Source organism: Lontra canadensis, unplaced genomic scaffold (assembly GCF_010015895.1).
Source record: "Lontra canadensis isolate GAN:19392208 unplaced genomic scaffold, GSC_riverotter_1.0 scaffold54, whole genome shotgun sequence".
NCBI lineage: Eukaryota > Metazoa > Chordata > Mammalia > Carnivora > Mustelidae > Lontra > Lontra canadensis.
Window position 1 is genome coordinate 2,546,467 of NW_022631048.1, and position 25,969 is coordinate 2,572,435.

Sequence of the window (25,969 nt, forward strand, 5' to 3'; positions counted from 1 at the left end):
AATATCAGCCATGGCAGTTATTAATGTAGCTCACTAAATATTTCTTATTCTCATTCTGGACTCGTGGTTTGTATTTCACTCACCTATTCCTTGGTGAAATTTGGCTCTGGAAGTTGTTATGACCAATTTTGCATAAACTGAAGTGATGTGTGTCACAGTGGGGTGGAAACATTAGCATCCAGTGCAGGACATATCAACTTTTTCCTCTCTTCTGCTATGTCCTCTAGCAATACTACAGGGAGTGGCTGCTTTGGATCCATGGTAAGGACAGATGGAGCAGAGGCCCCTGTGGAACCTTGGGGGACATGTGGCTCAAAAGAGAAATAAGTATTTGCTATTATAAGTTGCTGAAATGTTAGAATTGTTTATTATCACCACATAGCATGGCCCATCCTCACTGATACACACAAAAGAAACATGTACAACATAAAGAAATAGACTTTGAAAGTAAAGGGATGGGAAAAGAGATACAAGAACATATTGGCCAAAGGAAAACCAGCATATTAACATCAATGTTAGGCAAAGTAGTCTGTAAGATAATAAAGAATCATTAAGGAAAAAGAAATAAAGAAAAAATACAAAATATATTCTCACATAAGAATAAAAGGAACAATCTGCCAGGGAGGTCCCAATTCCAAATCTTTAAACATCTAACATCAGAGTCCCAAAACATATGAAGTCAAAATGGATGACAGAATTACAAGGAGCGATGGACAAATCACAATAATAAGTCAGTTCCTGCTACCCCATTCCCCCTTGCTGGGCAGCGGATGGCTGCCTATCGTACCCAGGACTGGGTGATGACATGTAAACAGAAATCCCTAGAAGGGCTTCTGGGAAAGGATCCCCCCACTTTTTTTTTTCTCTTATAAAAAGCAATGAATGACTTTCAAATCTCCACCCTTCTCTCTGTCTTTGAATGGGATTTCGTGAGACAGTGATGGTGGAAGGAGCAATAGCCATTTCCTGTCAGACTTCTTATTCCATGGTACTTTATAAACCCCTACTTTTTATGCCAGTATTAACTGCAACCCAAAGCATCTTCACGAAGAATTAGGCATCAATAATCATGATCAAGTTACATCAATGAAAACAGCATGGTGTTAGGGAGGGAACAAACTGACTGATGGAAGATGAACTTGATATATGACAGAAGCTGCCTTACAAGTAGTAGAGACAGAATGTGCTATTACAAAATGGTCTTGAGAAAACTTCACTGGAAACAAAGTAAGTTAGCATCCTACTTCAGAAATATTAACACCTCACTTAATATAAATGTTACCTATTTCTGCAACATAGAACATTACATTCCAGGAGGATTAAAGACATAAATACAGAGCCTGGTACTTTAGAATATTTAGAGGACTATATTGGAGAAATGTTAAATTTTATGTTATGTGAATTATATCACAATTTTGTAATACATGCTATGGACAAATATCTAATTATCAATACAAAATTATGAAGTTAGATTAAAAAAATATGTTGGCGAATATTTTTATAAGCTTGGATTAGAGAAGGATTCCCTAAACAAGATACAGAAACAATAGCCTTTAAAAACAAAGAATGATGAATTTCATCACATTAAAATTAAAATCTTCTGCATAACAAAAGACTATCCAAAGTAAGAGAGTAGGCCACAGGCCAGAAGATATTTGCTATAATTTAACTGGCAAATAATCCACACCAGAACATTATAAAGAACTACCTCATAGCAATACGAGAAAGACAAACAATCTAATTATTTTAAATGGCAAAGGATATAAATAAGTGCCTGGCAAAGAGAAAACCCTAATGTCCCATAAACATAAGGAAAGACACTTGATCCCATCAGTGACAGAAATGAAGATTAGATCAGCTATGAAATGTCTCTTCACACCCATCAGTATGGCAAAAAAAAAAATCATGACTGGTAATAAGTGTAGGAGGGGATGTGGGATTTGGGGACTCTGACATACTGATTGTGGGGCATAAGTCAGTACAGCCCTGATGGATACTGTCACGCTGCTCCCAACTTGCTGCTGTTCAAACTCTACAACCCATAGCTTTGAGAAATGTGTCCACGTGCACGTGGAAGCAAATAGCAGGATCTTCACTCCACCATGTTTACAATAACAAGGAACCAGAAAGAAACAGAAAGACGCATGCATGAGGCATGAATAAATTATCCTATATGCATATAGGGACTTACTAAACAGCAGTTAAAATGAATATCCTAGATGTACTGTATCAACATAGATCTATTCTGAAAGTGTTGAGGGAATAAAAAAAAACAAGTTGAAAATGTATTATATAATTTGGGTACTATGCTAAGTGAAATAAGCCAGACAGAGAAAGACAAATACCATATGATTTCACTTATATGTAGAATCTAAAACAAAAACAAAAACAAAAACAAAAAAAGGATGAACAAACAAACAATAACAACTGCAAGGAGGGAAAGACTCATAAAAAAAACAGAGACAAACTGGTGGTTGCCAAAGGGGAGGGGATGGGGAAATAGCTGAAATCAGGGAAGGGGAAGAGCAAAATAGGTGAAACTTTCAGTTGTAAAATAAATCAATCACAGAACTGAAAATCACAGCATGAGGGATATAGTCAATAATATAAGTACCGTGTAAGCATTCCATCTTGCATATAATTATTGAATACAATTATTGCCTATCTGAAACTAACTTAATATTATATGTCAACTATACTTAGAAATTAAAAAAAGAAAAGAAAAAAACTATTATTTATTTAAGTAATATATATTTGATACTTTATACCAAAGTATCATGCTTTGATACTTAAAGTATCAAAAGATAAAACTATTGATGGGGAAGTTATAAGAACTTCAAGATTGTGGTTAATTCTGGAGTACATGGAGTATTTAAATATATGTTTTCTTTCTTTCTTTCTTTCTTTCTTTCTTTCTTTCTTTCTTTCTTTCTTTCTCTCTTTCCTTCAAGTAGGCTCCATGCCCAGTGTGGAGCCCAACAGGAGGCTTGGGCCTAACATGAAGCTTGAACTCATGACCCTGAGTCAAGATCTGAACTGAAATCAAGAGTCAGATCATTAGATCAGATCATTAACTAACTGACCCTCTCAGGTGCCCCACCCCCCTGTTAATTTATTTAAGCAATCTCTACATCCAATGTTGCGGCTCCAACTCATAACCCTAAGATCAAAAGCCACATGCTTTACCAACTGAGTCATTTCTTTCTTAAAACAAAGAAACAGAGCGGAAAGAAATATATCAGACGGAAAGAAATATATCAAGTGCAAAAATTTATTAAATCTAAGTTTAGATATGCTGAGATATCTGTTTATTACATTTGAAATGTAGTTATTTTGCATGTTGGAAACATAAATATTTTAAATAAAACATGAGTAACAAGTTACAAAATAGATAATGAAATGAGTTAGTTATGAATAAAAGTGGGAAAAGTTTAAATATCATAGTTGGAAGAAGACATGTATTCTGTTTTAGATTGGGAAGAAGAGAAAAGAAGGTGTGTTAAGTCTCTACCTTGAGTCCCACAGCTTTCAGAAAAGCTTGCCAGGTTATCAAGGATGGTTATCAGAGGCAGCTGAGCTCCGAACCTCTGAACAGGTTTGCATTTTGAAATCTGGGATCTGGTGGAAGTGGTGGAAGCATGGACTCCAGGAGCAGTAGCATAGCATGGGGTCCTGAAAGCTGAGCCCTCAGAAGCCCAGGCCACTACCTGCAATATCCGTTTGGGGTCCTGCTCTGGGTTTAGAGGCCTGAAGAAGAGAGCAAGCTCCAGTTCCTGTGTGCAGCTGCTGTCAGCTTGGTCCACCGCCCTCTCCTGGCTGAGGCCAGCTTCATGGGCCTCTGACCTGTGCTGTCACATGCTGCCCGACACCAAAAAGGGCCCCAGGCTAGGTGTGTTGCTCTGCTGGCCCTGTCTTGACAGAGGACCCTGCATTTGCATATTGCACTGTGCCCCTCATATCACATAGCTAGACCTGCCAGAGGCACCAACAGAGGAGAAACTTCTGTTAAAAGGGTCTGTTCATCTGTCCTCACATGGTCACCACTGCTCTCCACACTTCAATGGAACCTCTCATTTACATTAACTGCCAGACCCCTGAAGGCCTCTGTATCAGCTGCCTCTATAGGACAGCTCTGATCTTGTGGATCCATCTACGCATTACCTGTAGAAAAGAGCTCCATCAGCCACAGAACTCTGGGAAACTTGAGTTATCCAGGGCAGAAGGCCAAGGTCGTCTTGATATTGACATGTTGGTACTAATTCTATTTATATTCGTCAAAACTAAAAGCCACAACTTAAAGGAAACGTGCATTAAGAAATGCAGTTGTGGTATCTCATAAGTGACTATTTAGGCTGTATTTAGGTAAGCATAAGATGATTGTATTTACACAGCATTAACAAACACTCCTAGGAGGCAAGTCTAACACAGTCTGCACCCATGTCAGAGGCACTTGCCCAATGCAGGCTCTCATAGATGCTGATTATCTTGTTCTTAGCATTTGTAATAATTTTTTTTTGAAAGATCAATATTACTTCTAGAACTGAGAATGGTTAATATATTTGGTTTTAGAATCTGAAGCAATTCTGGAAAAAGAGGTTCAGTCCTTCTGCTTAGGACCTTAAGGGCTGGTGCTTTAAAATTTCTAGGTCGCATCCTGTGTCATTGTCTTCTACAGACTTCTCAGGGAATTTCAAGGTAAGAGTCCCAAAGAAAGGACTGCTCTGGGCACTGTGAGTGGTGGGACCAGCCCTTGGGAAGAAGGCTTTGTCCAGGGCAAGAGCTAAGGATGAGCCACGGGCTTTGGTTGCTCCCGCCATGGCTCTGTGGTATCTATGAGCAGAAAAATGGTAATCCCACCATGTTACCGATTAGGTTTGAGGCTTATATTATATTGGGGTGAGGGGGGAATTCCCCTTTTAAGAAAACCCTATTAATTCCTAGGTATACATAACATCCTGTGGTGTAAGAAACCTGGAACGGAAGGGACAAATATGCAGGAAGTTTGTATGTCCGTTTTATACATACCACGATCTGTGGTTACAAGAGAACCAAAGGTATTCAGGGCAATGACATGCTCACTCATGGCATTCCACTTGGCTCTTGGGGAATATAAACCAGTTGTCTCCAGTGGAAAAATCTCAAGCTCCCACTGGGAAAATATTGGGAGAAAATAGACACAACAGGGACATATTTGATTTTTTAATGTGATGTGAAGACCACAAAGAGTCTGTGATATGAAAGACTCAAATTCCTGTCTGGTCTACTTAAGCTGGGTTGTCACCACACAATCACGACATGCTGGGGCTCCGAGAGACCAAAACAACGCCGTTGTCATCTCAATGCTGCCATGCCTTCTGCTTCTGTGCAAGCCCGCTGACATCTCCAAGGCTCACATTCCTCTTCTGTAAAATGACAGTGAGGTCTTCATAAGGTTTTGGAGTTTAGATGAGTTCCTGCACAAAAAATCTTGGTATGATATCCAGCATTTGGAAAGCCCTTGACGGATGATAAGGATGATTATTAGCGTGGGCTGCCACGTGGTGGGACAGGGCCTTGGGTGTCTGGACCTGATCTCCTGTCCATAAATCTAGGGCGGAGGGTAGCTGTGTGATGGTAATAGAACTGGAAGTCAGGAGAAAAAGGAGACAAGCTCCTGTTCTTCTAAGGCTGAGGTCCTGGCACATGGGAAAAACCAGTGTGGAATAAAAGGGGACCGAGTAGATCTCAGGAAGGCCTTGGGAAAGAAAAGCACTAGGATCTCCTGCTTGTGTTGAAACTAGGTAGTCTCTGAGAGGACCCCAGGCATCGGTGGCCATGCTGAGTTATTAACGTAGAATGAAGTAGGCCAGAGTGAATCAGCTGTCCAGCTCTACAGTGGGGGCAGTCCTGCGTGCTCTGGTGGTGTACTTCGGGCTTCTCCCTCCACCTGGAGCCCAGGTCTCATGACTCCCTTGCAGATTTGCTGGAGTGTTACATATTAAGTTCTCAGGAATGTCAGCCAGGAGTCTTGAAACATGTCTCCAGAGATGAGCTACCTTTAGAGGACAAATCACAGTTTGGGCATGTCTCTCAGATCAAAAGTGTAACATTTCTAAATGTTCACAGCCCAGTTCAGTTGCTCTGTCCTGTTGCCCTCCTCCCCTCGTGTCCCCAGGGACGTGGGAGCCCTCGTGAGGACTTCTCAGCCAGTCAGCCCACATGCCGTGCAATGACCTGAAAACTTGGTCATCTGAAGAGTCTGACGTGACCATGAGTCATCTCACTCTAAATGTTACACTCTATGAGGACAGTGCTACTTGTTTGAGCAATGGGCCTAAGCTGTAAGGATCACGTTTCCTTGACAACTCTTAATCACACATTAGTCAGACCACCCTCAAATGAGAGGGGAGAGCCCACCTCCAGATTTTGCCTGTAACTTATGGACTCTCCCGAGTCAGCGGTGGTAGCCACCCCCTCCAGCTAGGGGACAGGGGTCAGGTGCACACCTGAATGCATGGGTCTCCATGAAATAGTTCCCTCTGCCCTGTGAAGCCCCCATCTCTTCTAGGCCCACCACGAGCATCTCAAACTTCGTGTCTTCCTTCCAGGAAAAACTCATGCCAGAGACTCCTGTTCATAGACTTCATTTTTTGGAGAAGATTTAGGTTTTCAGAAAAATTGTGTGGAAAGTACAGGGAGTTCCTTTCCACTCTCCTCCGGGTTTCTCCTATCATTGCATGTTGCATTAGTGTGGCACATTTATTACAACCGATGAACCAGGAGCAATACACTATGATTAACTGAAGTCCACAGATTACATCAGGGTTCACTCCCGAGGCTGTGCATTCCATGGTTCTTGACAAAGGCCTACTGCCATGTATGTTACAGCGCCATCCATAATAGTTTAGACACCTTAAAAATCTCCCACCCACCCTTCATCCCTCTCCCCAACCCCTAATAACCACCAATCTTTTCACCATCTTTATAGTGTCACCTTTTCCAGTATGCTATATGTGTTAAAATCCTATTGAATGTAGCCTTTACTGATTGGCTTCTTTTGGTCAGTAATTCACAGCAAAGGTTCTTGCATGTCTTTTTGTGGCTTGATAGCTCGTTTCTTTCATTGCTGAACAGTATTCCACTGAAAGGACGTACCACTCACCAGTTTGGTCATTCGCCTTTTCGAGGATGTCTTGGTTGACACCGATTTTTGGCAATTACAACTAAAGCTACTATGAACACTCATATGCAAGTATGTGTGTGGACATAAGTTCTGCATGGACAGAAAAATTTTCAGATTGACCCACGTCTTCTGCTTCTACTTTGTTGTTCTTAGAAAGTCTGTAAGCTGGGACTTTCATTTTAAGGTCTTTCTTACCAGGTGAGCTGGTGAAGTGGGGAGTGTGGGATTTCATCCTTCAGGAGTTCACTGACCCTCTCTGAACTCCGGCTTCCTCATCTACTGGAGGAGGGCTAAAATAAAGGCTGGGAAATATGTGTGAGGATGATGGTTATGTAGTAAGAAGTGACCAAGAAATATCTCTTTACTACCCTTCCTCATTCTCCCTTCATCATTTCCAGTTAAGAAATTCAGAAAAGTAGATTTCCAGATGATCTTCTGCTTGAATTTTCACACATTTTAATTCAGTATCTGAGGATTTTCAATACCACTCTGACTTCCATCCTTGAGTAATCACACATCATAAATCCTGAATATATGCTGACATTTCTCTTTGGGATCTGCACTTACGATAAAAAGAGAAATTGGGCTAATTCCAAGGTGAGTCTTCACTGGCTCAAAGTAGCAGTTGCCTGTTGAGTGGCGGGAGGGCCTGGTGGCCCAAGAGGGAGAAGAAGGACAGCCGAGGAGGCTCTAGGGTGCTTGCTCGCAGTTGACGGTTCATTAGAGCATCACAAGTCAGGTACTGGGTTCTATGCTCAGTTTATGCCAAGTCTGGATGGCTTGGGACATGGTGTTAGATGTCACAGGTCAGTGAACACACCAGCAGTGTGGTCTGGCCTCTCTGATTCATAGATTTTGGAAGCTGTGTCTACACGATACTGATCTAAAAGACTAAAAAGTAAAGTTGTCTGTTTCCCAGTTGCTTCGCCAGATTAGAGGAAAACCATTAAAATGGAGTTATCTGAGTTAAAGAACTGAGAGACATTGTAACATGACATTCTGGGACCATCCTGACAGCTGCTTCCGGCTCTTCACTAGCTTCCCGTGCTGTCCCCAACAAGGGCCTGGTGATCTAACCCTTGCCCATCTTTCTCCTGATGGCTTTTCCTTGCTTTGCACTCTGGATTTTAAACATGCTGCTCCTTAAACGTTTCCAGGAGGCCGATATTCTCCCCCCCCAAGATCCTTTGGAATGTCCTGGTCATTTTTTCTTGACTAGCCTGCCCACTCGTCACCACTGCCTTCCTTCTGCATTACCTTCTGAGCAGTCTCTCTTGCCCCGCAGCAGATTTGGCACCTGCTGATTGTGTGCCCTATTGCATCACCTCCTTTCCTATCACAGCACTCCTCTCTGCCTTGTATTTACCTGCTCTTGTGTCTCCCTCCCTCTACCGGCACTCAAGCTCCATGACAGTGAGAGTCTGCCTCCCTCCATCATGTCCACAGGGTGGGGGGCTTGTGCCTGACACTGAGTGGGGTCACAACAAACGAATGAATGGACTTAAAACTAGACACAACAAGCTCGAGGTACATGTTAAAAGCTGGGGAACTATGGGAAGAGAGAAGGAGTTTAGCATCAATGCTACTCACACCACACTGTAAGGACAAGCAAATACATAGAACAAAGGACTCATCTTCCCCAGATGAGCCAAGGGCACATTTTTAATGCCTGGTCACTCACTGCTCATTATCTATCCAGTATCTGATGTCTCTTCTTTACTAATAGCAGACCAATTTTGTTCAAGGAGACAATGTTCCAAATTTTTAAAATAAAAGCTACATTTGTCATATTCTCTTGGAACTGGAAGTAGCTCTCTCAGATATTCTTGCTTGTGAGAAGCAGAAGACTTCTGGGGCTTTCAGGAAACTTTTGGTTTTCCTGAAAGAAGTTTCACCTTTCCTCCTTGCTTCCCTTTTCCTCCTTTTGCCTGGAATGCAGAGGGAAGGTGAGCGTACAACCACCATAGGGAGGAGGCTACATTCTAAGGAAGGCAGATCAGAAAGACAGAAGGAGCCCTGGGCTTTTAAAATGTGGTGGAGCCTACCTTCGGATGTATCACTGAGAAAAAAACTGGGTAAGCCACAGTAGACTGATCTGTGCTCCACATCGAAATCACTTTTGAAATAATGATACCAGGCTTCGTCTCTCAGTTCCGGCAGTGAGTGCCTCTGAGAGCAGGGCAGTGGGAGGGGAGAAGCCCTGGATCCAGGCTCCTATTTTGTAGGATCAGTGTGTACAGGGCAAAGGAAACTAGTAGGCCTACACATTTGGTCACTGAACACTCAAATTAGAGGCGGCTCAGGAACATTCGTCCCGCCCCCATGGAGACATCAGAATAACACTCATGTTCACAAGTCACAGGCAATCAGATCAACAAGTGCAAACATGTTCCCCACTCCTCCTTCCCAAGGTTTATCTCCCTTTCTAGTATCCCTTTCTCTTTATACTCTTAACATACCAGCTTTCATTTCTGGCCTTTGTATGATGGGCTGTGGCTTGGCTGCTTCTCTGCTGACTTTCTGCAGAAGGAGCCATTGATTCCTGGACGGGAGAAGCTCACTTACACGGAACTCTATTGTCCAAACATGTTACATGTGTCTCAGCCTAGATCCACTCTTAGAGAGTTGTCCTACAATCTCTAAGTCTCTAGGGTTTACAAACTTCTCTTAGAGCCTTTGGGAGGCCAACTACTTTAGCTTAGGTGATGTGCACATGCACGTGTGTGTGCATATGTGTGTGCGACTATGTGCGTGTGTGAGTACATGCACAAAAACAAAAATGTGCACATGCATAGAAGTTACCTGGGAAACTTAATGAAAATTCTTGCTTTTATTCCCCACTCTTAAGAAATAGTGATTCGGTTGGTGGAGCCCAGACATTCCAATTGTTTATAAGCACCCACCTGTCCCAGCTGTAGGGGGTCCTGGAACAGGCTTGAAAAAAAAACACGGGGGGCGCCTGGGTGGCTCGGTGGGTTGAGCCCCTGCCTTTGGCTCGGGTCATGATCTCAGGGTCCTGGGATCGAGCCCCGCAACGGGCTCTCTGCTGAGCACGGAGCCCGCTACCTCCTCTCTCTCTGCCTGCCTCTCTGCCTACTTGTGATCTCTCTCTCTCTGTCAAATAAATAAATAAAATCTTTAAAAAAACAAAAACAACAACAACAAAAAAAACCACGGAACTAAAATGGGCCAGAGGTGGCTCTGCCTGAATGAGCTGATCTCTACTGGAGCACAAGGTTTTGAGGAAGAGAAAACTAGGAGGGGGCCTGGTGGTGCCAAGTGGAAAAAGGACACGGGAAAAGAAAATGGACCTGGAGGAGAGGAAATGACACCAGAACAGAAGGATGAAACTGTCAAAAGACAAAGTGCCCATCTTCACAGAGGTCTGGTCCCGTCAGTGCTGTCCTCATACTTTACGGTGACAGAATGTTAGCATCAAATCGTCTGTTTAGCTTAACGACCGCATACTTATTATAATAGGTTGTTAAACCAATAAAGCACAAGAGACATAAGCAATTTAATTACGCTACTCATTCTGTTTAAAGCACTTAAATTAGGCTATGTTGACATGGTCCAACTTCTTACTCAGAATCAGATCCTCTGAATTCAGAAGAGTCTACATGGAAGCGTGTGTGCAAGGGAGATGGAGGTTGGTGTGTCTTGATTCATGTAATACCTGTGCGCTCGAGAGAATTCTCATTTTAGAGAAAAATGAGGCAGATTTAAAAAAAACACTTCATTACCTCTGGGCCACAATCCCTTTTCTTCTTGGGTCAAATGAGCGAGCATTTAAAGCTGAGTCTGAGACTTGAGAAAACAAGATTCCCCATAGGGCTTTTGGACCCAGGAACACAGCCCGAGCCAGAGCCGGAGGGGCCAGAGCCGCTTGCACAGAACCCCACCGAAGCCAAGCTAATGAGGATTAATTGGGCCTTCCTGTGCACTAGGCTGAGGGTAATTGGGTCCCTGGCCACGCTGACCTTTTCATTTACTCACCATTTAACACGAGCTCTGGGCTGCCGTGTTTGGAGCTCCAACAGCGGTACATTTAAAGCAGCAGCACGTTCATCCATCCCACCTTCATTTCTTTCTTCCCTCCTTCCGTCTGCCCTTCTTGTGGCCTTTGGAGGAAGGCGGAGGGGCCTCTGAGTGGCACCGTTCTGCCAACAGAAGACCCACATGACTTGCTGTCTGGCCCTCTCTCCAGGGGTGAGGATGGGCATCACTTAATGTGGTCCCCGCCTCAGCAACGGAGCTGAGAACCTGAGTAGCACGAAGTTGCTCCTGGTCGGTGGCTCCAGCTGCCCCCCAAACCCTCTCGGCGGGGTCTGGCCGGACTCCCCAGCTCCCCGCCCCACAGGCTAGCTGACAGGCTGTGAAGTGAGCGCTTGCGCGACGGGGGCCGCGACCCTGTCTCTGCACCTCGGTGGCTTGCTTCTTTTTGCCACTAGCTGCCTGCTGGGCTCGCTCAATGTGTCCTTCAGCCAGACAGTGGAGGGCTGGAGTCCCCAGTCCACACAGGCCAATGCTGATTTGCACTTAGCCTTGACCTCTTAAGGCTGCCGTCTTCCTATTGCTAAGATGACGAGGTTCCTAAAATTATATCTCTGGCTATTTAGTACAACCAGGTGGGCTCACGGAATCCGAATATGATGAAGAGCAGGTGGATTCATGCTTGGTCTTTTTAGGCTTCACACCACCGCTCACGATGCAGCTGGCCTAGGCCGACACAAGGCCTACACAGGTGACTTAACTTCTCACCCAGGAACCTGCAGGCCCTCCCTTGCTGAAATGACACGCAGAATACCACGTGTGAGCGTGCGTGCTCCGGCACATGCGGGTGCCTGGGGAGGATCCCTGTTTCCTTTATACTCTCAAGTGGTCCCAAGTCTCAGAAGCTTAAGACCCACGGGCTGGAGGCTGCCTTTTAGGTTCTGGCTCAGGGTGTTTGCACTCTGCTGTGCACGTGGCAGAGGATTTATAAGATACATGGATGAATATTTTGAATTTTAATGTCTAAGAAAAAATAATTATCCATGGAGCAAAACAGCAATTTTGCGAATTCTTCAATTTGAAGCAAGATTATTTTTAAATAGTTGATTTAAATAAATATATCACCAAAATAATTATGCAGATGGCATGCTGATATATCAAAAATCAGGAAGAAGACAGCTTCTTGCTATTTGGGAACTCACTCTAGCCACTCGGGCTTCTTTGTGGTTCCAGGAAGCACACTATACAAGGCCCGGAGATTTACCTCACTGGACTGCCCCTGCCTCCTGAGCTCCGAGCCCCACGGGGAACCCGCATAACACCAGCTCACCTCCTAGACTCAGACCGGGCCACTTCCTCTCTGAATCTTTTCTGACCTTCACGAAGACCAGCCCCTAATCCCTAGGCCCCTTGGTGGTCACACAGTTTTCTTTCATATTGCCTACAGCAGGGGAATGCTTTTGTTGACTGTCTGTTTCCTCAGAGGCAGAAAGTTCCTTCAGTGTGTAATCGGGTCTCCTTTACACAAGGATCCTTGCTGACTTGCCTGTTGCCAAGTTCATTAGGGGTGCTCAAAAAAAAAAAATAACTAAAACACACAAATGGATGAACGAATGTGTGGATGAATCAAGAAGTGCATATATCACCTCCTCAGGAGGAAAATCAAGTTAAGGTTCCTTTCTAAAAAATGTATCTATCAAACGTTTTGTGGCAATTTATGTCAGAAAATTTTCTGCATCAGAAAACATAATATTTAAGAGCATGCAATTATAAGACAGACCTGGGTTCTAAATCTGATTCTGACAAACTAGCTTGATGGCCTTAGACAAGTGGCTTAACTAATCCCGAGGTTCCTTACTGTGAACTGGAGGGAGCAACAGCCAACCATTCATCCTTGGAAAATTAAAACAATCCACATATATACTAAGCATAGTACTGGGCACATAGGGAATAGAGAATGCTTGGCAAACTTATCCACATAAGTTGTTTCTTCATAGCATGGACATACCTGTGTTTATCTACAGAAGATATCGGACAGAATGTAATGTGCACTTAATTACATGAGAACATCACATATCTAACCTACTTCTGTCTCCTCCACTGATAGCAGGCCACCAGATGTCAGTTTTCCTCCAATCCTACCTGCCGCTGATAACTTCCCACCATATTTCTTCATTGCTGCAAATCCTTTCTGTGGGTTTCTATTTTCCTCTGTAGCTCCGTATCTCACTCACCCTATAATAGGCTTCATGCGCAACACAGACTCCTGACACGGCTTTCACAGAGAACATGAGGACAAGGGTCAGGATTGTTCCCTGTTCCTCTTGAGGGACCTTCAAATTTATCTGCATCATCTCTTATCTCTGCAAGGCTGACTTCTATGTGGATCCCTCTGGGGTTCTGCTCCTTTTCAAAATTTCTGCCTCTACCTTATCCCAGAACCTTCTCTTTTCCACTACATTCTGCCTTCTGCATACAAACATTTTTAAAAATCCTCTATCTGGAAATGGACCAACCAATAGAGCAAGGCAATCCTTATTTTGTCCCATAAAAGCTCAAGACTCAACTCTCTCCCTGCATTCATCGTCAGCTTTCTAGACATCTTTGCTTTCTTATCCTCACCTTCCTCCTTGCCATGTTCTCCTCTGTCTTCTTACCTTAGGGCTGAAAGTCCCATCTCTGAAAAACTTCCAGTCTCCCAAATTGAATGGCTATTCCCCTGTGCAAGCTCTTGACAGCATTTATGGCATTTATAGACCCTGTTCATTCCCTAGAACTCTCCTCTCTCGTGGTTTCCATGATGCTACCTCTGTTTCTGCTGCTTCGGCCAGAATCCCAATTTGATCTGTCCATCTTCAGTCTCTTCCCATTACCCCAGGATACTATCTATAGCTGTTTTTCTCACCACGCACTTGCCCAGGCCAACCTAACTCTCACCAATCTGTCCGTGCTCCTAAATCTCCCTCCAACTCTCTTCGAATCCTAAGCCCTTATTTCCAGCTCAGCTGCTCTCACGTGTACCACAACCATGACATTCGAAGAGCAGAACGCATTACCTTCCCTCCTGTCCAAAGACTATCTGCCTCAAGCTAGAGCACACCTTGATTCTAACTCACAGACCATGAGTTAGAGGCCTGAGCAAACCCTGTTTAACTGAGTTGTAACCATGGATAAGAAACTTTGTCTCCTGTTGCCTCAGTTTTCTTACTCATAAAATGGAAAGACTAATTCTGGAAGACTGGAAACCCACTTGTATGTGAGCTGATGAACTAAGATAATGTTTATAAAATCCAAAACACAAAAAAAGCCCCCTCTCTCCAGGTTGCCTTACTAGCCTTGTCAACCAAGAACATTTATCTTGGTCATTCTTCTCTAGTCTGTCCTGATGCTCTGAGATAGAGCATTTGTCCCCCATATTGACAGGCCCTTCCTTGAAGCATGGATTCTGAACTTCCGTAGATCTCCATTTGCATGCTGTCTTTCCCTCTGCTTTGTGATCTCCTGAGCTCGTACTGAGTCTCTGAATTCTCACATCTGGCATTCAATGAACCGGGCACACTTAGGCATTCAACACATATTAGGGGAATTGCATTAAGTTGAACAGAGCTTTTTAAAAATTATATAATATGCAATTTTCAATAAGATTCTAGAAAGAAGACAGTAAATTCCATGTCCTTAGACTCTTTTTGCTTTAAAGTGCTGAGTTCCAAAAAATGGAGTTTACTGACAAGGGAACAATGCAAATTTTTTAGGTAACCTGGGTAAGTTCACTAATTAAAGGGCCTATTCCAACAGCAATCCCAGGAAGCCTTCTGGAGGCAGCTTTGGTGTTCTTGGCAAATCTCCGGGCAGGCTTTCCCATCCAACACACAAACTGTGGAAATGCCTTAGTTATCAGTTCACTGCTGGGTATGTACTTTTTTTTTTTTTTTTTTGGAAAGGTAGGTTAGAGTTTCCCTCCAACTTTTCTTGAGAAAAAGCTGAAAAAAATGGAAACTTCTTAAGTAATCGATTTAGCTTTCCTGAAGCTCCTGGTTCTTGGCAGGTCAGATATTGGAAACTGCAGTAAGATTTCTTTTTCTGTTGTGTTTTCAACATTTGGTTCTTAATCCATATAAAAGTGCAGTTGCTATGAGAGAATGTTGTTGGGTCACTCAGAACACAGGAAAGGCAAAGAATGATCTTATAATACATACACACCTTGCAAGTAGACAGGAGGGATGGGTGGTTCTTATCTTTCTTAAATTTTTCTTCCTGAGAAAGCCTTGAACTAGGGGGTGGGGAAAGGGTGTGCAAAGGCCTTGTGACTAGACAGCTCAGGTCACCAGATTGTCTGCCCACTTGTTGCTGGGACAGGCAGAGGGGAGGTGCCCTTCCTCCCTTCCTCCTACTTCTGTTGGTATGGGGTACAAGCAGAGGGTTGCTGCAGGGCTGTGTGGGGGACTTTCTTGAGACTTCCCACTGATGCCTTCATCATAGGAGCATTTCCCTTAGTCTCTCCCTCAATCACCACTTCCTGCAGGCAGCAAACTGAGGCCCTGAGAAGCTAACCCTCAAAAATGGCACCCTGGCTGAGAGCTCCAATGGACCTCTTATCTTCTGACTGTTCAGGGTACACTCCACAGGCCTATTCCTATTCCTATGTGGGATAGATGCTGCTCTAAATAGACCGAGTAGCCATATTTTACTCACTAGTAATGTACCTGACTCTTGTGTGACCAGTGTGGGTTTCAGAAAGGGAAAGCGATGAATTAATTGCCTCTTGACAGCGGGAGAGTACTGTGCTGGGCAACTGCTTTATAAACCCAGACTGACATTCCCAAATGCTGGGTCTACTCACAGAAGGGGAAGAGATTAATCAAAGTGGGGCAGATGTCCTCCTCTTAGACCCAACCTCAGAGTTTCTGTAAAGGAGAGCATGTGAGCATATGGGCCCTCATCTCCCTTCTCCTGAGTTGCAGCATGAGAAAACTGAGGATGGAAAGGACATTGGCCTCATGGTTTGGTTATCAGAATTAACCAAGATAGTCTATGTGTCATTCATCAAGTAGAGCCTGGTGAATAGAATAAGTGCTCTATAAATCAATAATGATTGTTTTATTTGTTTTACCCCTCTCATTTTACTAACTCTTCTGTTGGCAACTCTTCCTCCACTAGAAACCCTTTTCCTCATTTGACGATCCCCCAGAAATCCCTGTTCTAGCTAAGAGAAGGTGTCATGAGGCTATCTCTCTAACAAGTATTTGCCACCTAAAGAAAATCTCTCAGAATCTCCTGTGTAGGGACACCAAGCCCTTGGGAATTGGTACTTGTGAAACAGCCTCAAGGTGGGAAAAGAAGAGTCCAGTGTGTGTGTGTGTGTGTGTGCGTGCACGTGCACGCATGTGCATATGTGTGCGTGGATTTGTGCACACATGCACATCTAGGATTTGTCAAGAGTTAAGATGAGAGGAGTTGAGGGTTTTGATGGGGAGGGTTAATTTAAAAACCAAGGATTTCTTGGAAGGAGAGGCCACTGTGGTGACGCTCAGAGGATATCCAAGAAGGAGAGAGCTCTGGAGAGTGGGCAGAGTGATGGAAAGGAGTAAGACAAAGAGGACTCCTTCCTGTGCTTCCCGCTCTTTGCTCAGACTACCTGAGGAAGGCTGCTGGGGCTTTAGGACAATCCAGGGCTAGCAATGCGGTGCTGAGAAAATCTCTGCAGTCACTTACCACCTGGGTTTCTTGTACTCTCATCACTTGTGTTCTAGTCTTTTTGCTCCCGTTTTCTTGGCTGTGGCATAATGACTGGTCTTCAGACTCCCATGGACTTCTTGCTGCTCATTTCCAGTGTGCTAACAATATTGTCTTTTCTCCTATTTCTTGTTGATTGCATTTTTTTTTCAAGAAAGGGAAAAAAGGTTTCTGTATCCATTGCACTGATCCAACCACATTGCCTTGGATTAAACGAGGTATTTCCTGCAGAGTTTGGTGTTTTTTTTTCTGCCAGGCTCTAACCTTCTGCCACTAAAGTAAAAACTGGAGAGGAAACTCCCTTTTCTGAATGGTCTCAACCTCTATGGGGTTTCTTTAAATATCACTCTGTTTACTATCCTGCTGCTCTAGGGTGTGAAGATGGCACAATTTCTCATCCAGAGCAGCTCATCTAACCAAGAGATTCGGCTAGGAACCTAAGCTGAGTGGCTAGGGGACTAGGGAGACGACGGGAGACGATGCATGGCTAATTCTAAGTCAGATGACCAAACTTACGAAGGATGGAGCAGATATTTTCAAATTCTTGTTAAAAGTAATGCTCTCAAACTGGAAGACTTTTCTGGCATCCATACTGATTTTTCTTAGGCAAGCCAGTTTTGTGTGGTTAAGAACTCCATTCCAGGGTGCCTTCAGCTCACCTCATGACTCCTGGGTCCTGGGATTGTGCCGCACGTCAAGCTCCCTGCTCAGCGAGGAGCCTGCTTCTCCCTCTCCCCACCCCACCCCCAGCTTGTGCTTTCTCCCTTTTTGTCAAATAAATAAAATAAAATCTTAGAAAAAAAAAAGAACTTCACTCCATTTCTGGACTTCAACAGTCTTCTCTATGATTATATTTTGATCTTCCCTTCAAAACAGGTCTTTTGATAGCTGCAGCAGTCTTGAAGAACAACAGAATTAGAGGTCTCAGACTTCCTGACTTCAAAAATTATTACAAAGCTACAGTAATCAAAATAGTGTGGCACTGGCATAAAGACAGACATACATGGGGCGCTTGGGTGGCTCAGTGGGTTAAGCCTCTGCCTTCGGCTCAGGTCATGATCCCGGGGTCCTGGGATTGAGCCCCGCATCGGGCTCTCTGCTCAGCAGGGAGTGTGCTTCCTCCTCTCTCTCTCTGCCTGCCTCTTTGCCTACTTGTGATCTCTCTCTCTGTCAAATAAATAAATAAAATCTTAAAAAAAAAAAGACAGGCATACAGACTGATGGACTAAAGCCCAAGAAGTAAACCCTTGCATATAATGGTAAAATGATTTTTGACAAGGGTGCTATGATCATCCCACAGAAAAGGACAGTCTTTTCAACAACTGGTGCTGGAAAACTGGATAGGCACAAGGAAAAGCCAAATTAAAACAAACAAAAAGAGAGAGAGAGAGAGAGAGAGAGAGAGGAAGAGAGAAAAAGAAAAAGAAAGGAAGTTGGACCTTACCTAGCATCACATATAAAAATTAACTGAAAAATGGATTAAAGACCTAAACATAAGACCTAAAACCATAAAACTCTAAGGAGAAAACTTAGAGGAAAAGCTTCATGATATTGGATTTGACAATGATTTCTTGGATATGACATGAAAAGCACAAGCCGTAAAGTAAAAAATCAAATTGGACTACATCAAAATAAAAAACTTCTGTGCATCAAAGGACACAATCAACAGAGTGAAAAGGCAATCTATGGAATGGGAGGAAATATTTGTATATCATCTATCTGATAAGGGGTTAATACCTAGAATATATGAAGAACTCCTACAACTAAACAACAACTAAAATAAAGTGATTTAAAAACAGGTAAAGGATTTGAATAGACATTTCTCCAAAAAAGATACACAAAAAGCACATGAAAAAGATGCTCAACATTACTAATCATCAGGGAAATGCAAATCAAAACCACAATGAGATACTATTTCATACCCATTAGAATGGCCACTACCACAAAAACAAAACAAAAAAGAGTATTGGCCAAAGAAACATAAAATATATGTTGGCAAGGATGTAAAGAAACTGGAAGCTTTGTGCACTGTTGGTGAGAATGTGAAATGGTGTAGCCTCTATGGAAAACAGTGATGCGGATTCCTCAAAAAATTAAAAATAGAATTATCGTGTGATTCAACTATTCCACTTCTGGATCTATATCCAGGAGGATTTAGAGCAGGGTCTCAAAGAGATAGCTGAACACTCATGTTCACAGCAGCATTATTCATCACAGCCAAAAGATGGAAGCAATCCAAGTGTCCACTGATAGGTGAATGGGTAAATGAAATGTGATGTATACATACAACAGAATATTGTTGAGCCTTACAAAGAAGGGACATCGTGACAAATGCTACAGCATGGATGAACCTTGAGGACAATATATGTAGTGAAATAAGCCAGTCACCAAAAGATAAAATAGTGTGTGATTCCAACTGTATGAGGTATCTAGATTAGTCAAATTGATAGAAATAGAGAGTAGAAGGGTGGTTACCAGGGGCTGTGGGGAGGGAGAGTGGGCTACTGTTATTTAGTGGGTATAGAGTTTTAGTTTTGCAAGATGAACAAGTTCTGGAGGTGAGTTGCCCAACAATGTCAATGTACTTAATATTCAACTGTATGTTTAAAAATAGTCAAAATGGCAAAATCTATGTTATATGTATTTTACCATAAACAAACAAACAAAAAAACCCCAGGTCTTTCGGTGAAAGCAATAGTTTGGCCTCAAACAGCCCAGTCACATTGAATCCTGTCACATCACTAATGTTAAGTAAGTGGCTAAACCTTGATTAAGCCTCAACTCCCTCCTTTGTTAAATGTAGGCTATACATTGCCCCACAGGGTTGCTTTGAGGATCAAATTAGATATTATTTGTAAAGCACTTAGCACGGAGTCTATTACAGAGAAAGCAATCAATCAATATTGGTTCCCTCTACCTAATATTCACGAGCACACATCAGTGAGGGCTCACTGGATTGCAAATGAAATGAGGTCTACACAGAAGGCCTCTTGTCAAGACGCGGCTATGTACACCTTGTGGACTCTTGTCTGTTTTTCTGCCAGACAGAAGGGGTTGATGTGCTGTTCACTGCAGATTGGACAGGCCGGTGATGTCTGGAAGCTGTGTTTCCGGTGCTTCCGGGGGGCTCTTACAGCTGATGTGCCTCCTTATCTCTGCTGACAGGAAGACAGAAATCCTCCCACACAGGTTTGCTTATTTACACTGGAAGTGCAAGTTGGGTAAGGGGCACAGAATTATTTATATATACGGCCCACATACTGCCTTTTCTTTCCATAGCTGATGTTTCCCAGTTCCCCACAGAAGCTCTCATTATACTATGGTTTTTGCTGGAATACTGGTGATTTCCCAGAGAAGCCCAGCTTCTTTTCTAAACCTCTACTTGGCAATCTCATGATCTTTGAGTGACAGAGATGAGCTCGGGTTTTCTTTCCTTGATATTAAATTTGAGGAATGTATTTGAACTGACACCAGCACCATCTTGTCTATATTGGTTGGATATCAGATTAAATGATGCTTCGTCCATTTCAGAAGGGTCAGTCAGAGCTGTCTTGGAGTGCTCAGGGTAGCACTCTTCCAATGTAATGAGGTAGGGAAGGTTGTGGGGAGGGGAGTGGAAGAACAGATGAAAAAGGAACTGAATTCTCGGGTATTCCTGGGCCGAGTGAAGGCAGTGACCTTTAAGCTATGTAAAAATACTGTGTTTCCTTTATTAGCCAAGAAGTTCTGAGATTTCCAAAGTCATCTCACCAATAACAGAGGTATGAGTTCAAAAGTATTACAGACCCTTCCTTCCTCTAAATCTTTTTACCCTTCATGACCTAATGTGCCTGAAATAATTTCTACCTTTGGATTTTTTCTCATTTATATTAAGCAATAAGGAGTAAATTAACGGGTTATCTAAAACTTTTCCTTGGAGACGAGTTTATCAACTTCCTGTCTCTGAGACCAGAGTTGCTTGAGAGGCCCGGGCAGGAAGAAGTAAAGGCTCAGAGTGCGTGTGTGTGAAGTGACATAGCAGAGAAAGGCAGAATGGCCCAGTGCTGGGGTCCCCACAGATACAGTATTTTTACAGCAGGAGCATCATCCGAGGATGCAAATGCTTGGACACTCCCCAGACCTTCTCAATGAGAAACCTGGGGCTGCACCCAGCACTTTGTTTTAAGAAGCTTCCAGGTGATTCCGATGTCCCCGTAAGTTTAGAAACACTCCTTTACCGGTCACAAATCCTCAGTTTCTGTGTGCCAAGTACACACTGTGCTCCTGGCTTTGTTTTAGCTGCTTATATAATTTTATCTACTAATTACAGCAATCCTTTGAGGTTGAAAAGCCTGGCAGTAACCCCTTCCTGCCCAGAGATGGAGGGAGCGCCCCGTGCTGAGCCAGTGGGTTGAAATTTTCTCCCAGGACCAAATAGAAGGAAAGAATGAATTATTCTCACAACCTCTGTGCCCTAAAAATGTCACTTGTTTTTCTCAAGGCCCCAAGGTATGAAAATAGGAGCATATTGTCTACACAGCCCTTGCACTAATGGATACCACATGTGATTAAGAGAGGAGCTGGTTAATTAATACCCAGGATACACTTAGCATTGTGCATGTTCTGAGCATACTAAGCTTTTCCCTGTAGTTCTTACTCCCCCTTCCCCAATTTTGATTCCTAGGTCTTTTTTCTCCAGGCTACTTCTGTCTCACTAAAATGTCATTTCTGTATCACTTCCTTTATTATAAATATTACCCACGTTTTCAAGTTCAGCTCTTCTAGAGCTTTCTTAAATGCTCTCTTTGGAAGGTTCTCATCCTTCCCTCTATATTCCCACAGTCTTTTATCTTCACAATTTTACAAAACCCATGATGCCCTCAGAGAGTCCAGCACATCACAGACACCAAAATCCCTTGTTAAATGTAAAAACAAACACCACCTTGAACAAAATCATAGGCATTCGAGAAATACCAGTTTCTCTTATTACTGTCACCGATGAGATGTTTTGACTACCTCATATTCTTTCTCCAGGTACGTTCAGAGATTTTTTTTTTTTTTTTTTTTTTTATGGAGACGAAATCCCCCTCTCTAATACATTACGGGTATGTGTTTATTTACTCTTCATTGTCAAGTTTCTCTTCAAAATAGTCTACAAATAAAGATGATGAATGGGTTCCATCTTGTGTGCCCATCCAGCATCCAAACTCCTCTTCACTTCTGGGGTCCTGTATGATGTCTAAGCTAGATGTGGCCTCTAGGAGCTGTCACCCACGTACTGCAGGTATGCTCATCCTTGTCTGCAGTTGCCTCAGCTTCCTTTGATTTACTGCTTCTTTACCTCTTCCCTCTCTTTAACTACTCATCATCAATAATTTATTCATAATTTCCCCAAGGAGAAAAGAGTGGGTGTCTAAACCATGTGCCAGAAGTGTCCTTCCTGCCGGGTAAGGAATTGTAGGCAGAACAAGCCCCGTGAAGAAAGGCAGGGGCATGGAACCTTCAAAGAGCTCCCATTGCCCACTTAGGTGCCTGCAAATACCTGCTCATCCAGTCTCAGAAGGCTTCCTGAAGCCTGCAGGTGGCACTGACCACCCACACTATGTCACTGTACTATGCTTCCTAAGACCCAGATCATGGTACCACACACTTATGTATGTTTCCTCACCAGTCTCTCTGCTAGCACTCCATCAGCCCATCAGTGAAAAGCATGTCTTATGCATGTCTGTCCCTTGGGTCTCCCTCTGTCCAGCAGATTGGGCACTTAAGTATTTTTGAATGACTATGAATGGACTGTTGGGAGAAATAAGTAAATGAATTTAATAAATTTGAGGGATATGTACCACATTTATACATTTCTGTATGTTTCTACATTTCTGACTTAATCCACCATTTTGCCTGAAAACAACAGAGCTAAAGAATTATGAGTTGGGGACGATGTGTGATTCTTATTTACCAAAGACTTACTAATCCTACCTGATTTCAACAACTGACATTCCAGGGATTATCACAGGAAGGTAAGAAGAAAGGAAAGCTGTTTCAGCCAAATTTTTAACCAACCCTAGAGTGGCCCAGTGCATAGACACATATCATGAAGACATGGCCTTCTGGAAGGTGGCGGGAAACAGTGCCGTTGGAAGTAGGATTTGATTTCAAGTAGCAGCTGAACCTCGATGATGGCCCCTGGCTCTCTGTGGTGGGAGAGTTTAATGACTTAGAAGAGAGCAATGGGCCCAGAGAGTGAGTCATTTCCTCCTTCTGGCTCTCTGTGGGGTTGGCCTGCAAGACTCTGATTTGGAATGGATTTGGAGTGACCCCTGATGTGTTCTTACCCCCCACAAAGTAGACTTAAAAAATATCTTTGTGCCTAACCGGACGTGAGTTAAACTAAAAAATGACTCTGTGCTAGCCAGTAACATAGGTCATCAAGCTAAGGGGCGGGGGTGCAGCTGGTGAATGATGTTTGTGTTGTCTCACCAAAAGTGCCTCTTGGGGAGGGGAGAAATGTCAGGGAGGACATCCTACTAAGAGGGGCAAGCTTAGCCCTCAGCCAAAGTTTCTTAGAACAGCTACTGAATGAGGCTGCATCATTCTGATGACTACACCAGTGGGACCCACGGGAAATGTGGAACCTTGCAGGAGAGCTGGACACACACACACACACACACACACACACACACTTACATGCACGGACACCCCAGGGTGGGTGCATTTTGTAAAGGGATTCTTACGCTGTCAGCACCTGACAAGTGCTGAACCTGAAGATTAGCAGGGTCAGCGTGGCTGGGTGCATGTTGGGGGTGGTGGTGCGGGGATGGATTAAAAGCACCTGCCCCCAAACACATCTTCTTGGTGACAACAGGCTTTGGTGACATTGCACAGGCTTCCTAATCAGCTGAGCGTATCTGTGGGCTAGGCACTGAGCGTGCTGTGGAGAAAGAGCCAGAGGAAGAGAGGGAGCCAGCTCGAGTTTGCTAAAAGAGATATTAAATTTCAACCCCTGAAGGAAAACAAAAAGTGAAAACGAAAAGTGGAAAATGCGAAAGCCCGGGTTTATTTTTGGTGCTAATTTTGTTTCCTTAAAAATGCATACCTATCTTTTGAACCCTTCCAGAATGGCAGAGACTTGTTTCAATCATGGCTGCCCGGATACCACCTGGGGTAGTGGGGCATCTCCCCGACTTTTCTTTCTGGACAGAGTGGTGACGAGGAGAGGGAAGCCTGACCCTCCACATTCTGTCTGATCCAGCACAGCTGCATTTTCTCATTCCTGAGAACCGGACGAGTTTCCTGAGCCCTGGGCTGATACTCTGTACCATCTTTGGTGCAGCTGTAATTTTCACAGGGGGAGCCGACTTGACCCTCTCTAATCCTTACTCCAGACACCTTGAACTCCTGAGACTGGTGTGTATGCGTGCATGCATATTTTTAAGGGTTTTTCAGCTGTGTCCCTGAGAAACTGGCTACATCCAAATTAAAAAAAAAAAAAAAAAGGTGGGGAGTTGGTTAGTGACACAATCACCTGATTCTGACCATGAGCTATTTCTGTAGCTTTAATGTTTACAACAGCAAAAATAACATTATTAGCCTAGGCTCACCTAGTTGTGTCTTTCCATTCCTGTTTCTTTTTCTGCGGCTGAGGGATAGATACCATGCCCCCTTGTCTGCTCTGAACCGTGTTAGAACTAATCCAGAATTAAGAGAATGAGAAGCATTCAGCGGGGGAAGCGGGGAGAGGGTCTTGGAAAATAATTGCAGCTAGTTGTAGAATTGCACAACCAACTTCAGATTTTTTTTTTTTTCCTCAGGACTTATATTTTGGGAAGGAGCTGTTTTATGAATGGATATAGGCCTGACACACAAAACGCGTGGGATCCGTCTGAGGGCCCCGTCTGGGTCAGCTGCGACATCTGGCTCTTATGAATCTGGCATATTGTGACTCACAGATACACAAATAGTAATCCTTGATAGCGTCCACTTGTGACTGCCGACAAATAACATCAAACGCCAGGGAACTGGCGAGGCCACCTCGGCTGAGCCACTCAGGCCACTGCTGCTGTGCCTGCTGCTGTCCGGAAGGAGCCATGGGACCCCCAGGCTTCTGGCCCTTCTAGGAACCCAGGTGACCCCTCCCACCCCTGGCTGGACAGCTTACAGCCTGGCAGGCTCCGGAGCCCTCCTCTCAGAAGACACTGGTGGAGGGCATACGGCTCTGGTGGCAGATGGCCTGGACTTGAACCCTGGCTATGCCATGCCTCAGCTGAGAAGGTGGCCGATTTTTTAACTTCTCTGAATCTCTGTTTTTTTCATCTCTTAAGCAAGAAAAGTTAGATTTTATGAAAATAGCTAACATTTACTGGAACTTCCCATGCGTCAGGCACTGTCCTATGCATGGCAGAGGTATTATTTTGGTTAAAAATTTCTAAGATATGATGTGGTTGGCACGTTGGCCAGTGAAGAGACTAGCGTACAGCTGCAGTGATAGTAAGTCTTGCCACTGGGAATCCTCTTTCCTAGGGCCCTACAGCAGTGAGTCTGAGACAGGGCTCATTTTGCTTCCTGGGAGATATTTGGCAATGTCTGGAAACATTTTTGCTTGTCATGGCTAGGGCAGAGGAAGGATACTACTGGTATTTACAGGATTGAGGAAGACAGGGATGCTTCACATCCTACAAGGTCTAGGACACCCCCACAACCAGGGATTTCCCAGCCCCGAAGGTCAATAGTGCTCTGGCGGAGAAACTGCGCCCTAGAGTCTGTCGTCCCAGGCATCACACTAACTCTAGATCATACCCACTAGGAGGGGTATGGGGAAGACAGAACGGGATAATGCATGGAGAGCACTGAGCACAACACCCGGCATGTAGTAAGTGTTCAGTAAATTCAAACTGCCATTTCTGCTGCTGCTACTACTACTTGCTTTTCATCCCCAACCTCTTTTCTGTTCTTAGCAATGCCTTGAAGGGTACCTGGACCTTGGTGTCACGTCCCTTTGCCTGAAGGGCCCATGAGGTATAGTAAAAGAAAAAGATTTATTTTCTTTCACTTCTTAGTGCTTGCTGGTTGCTTCACCCACGAAATGCCTTCTGTGGCCAGCTCTTC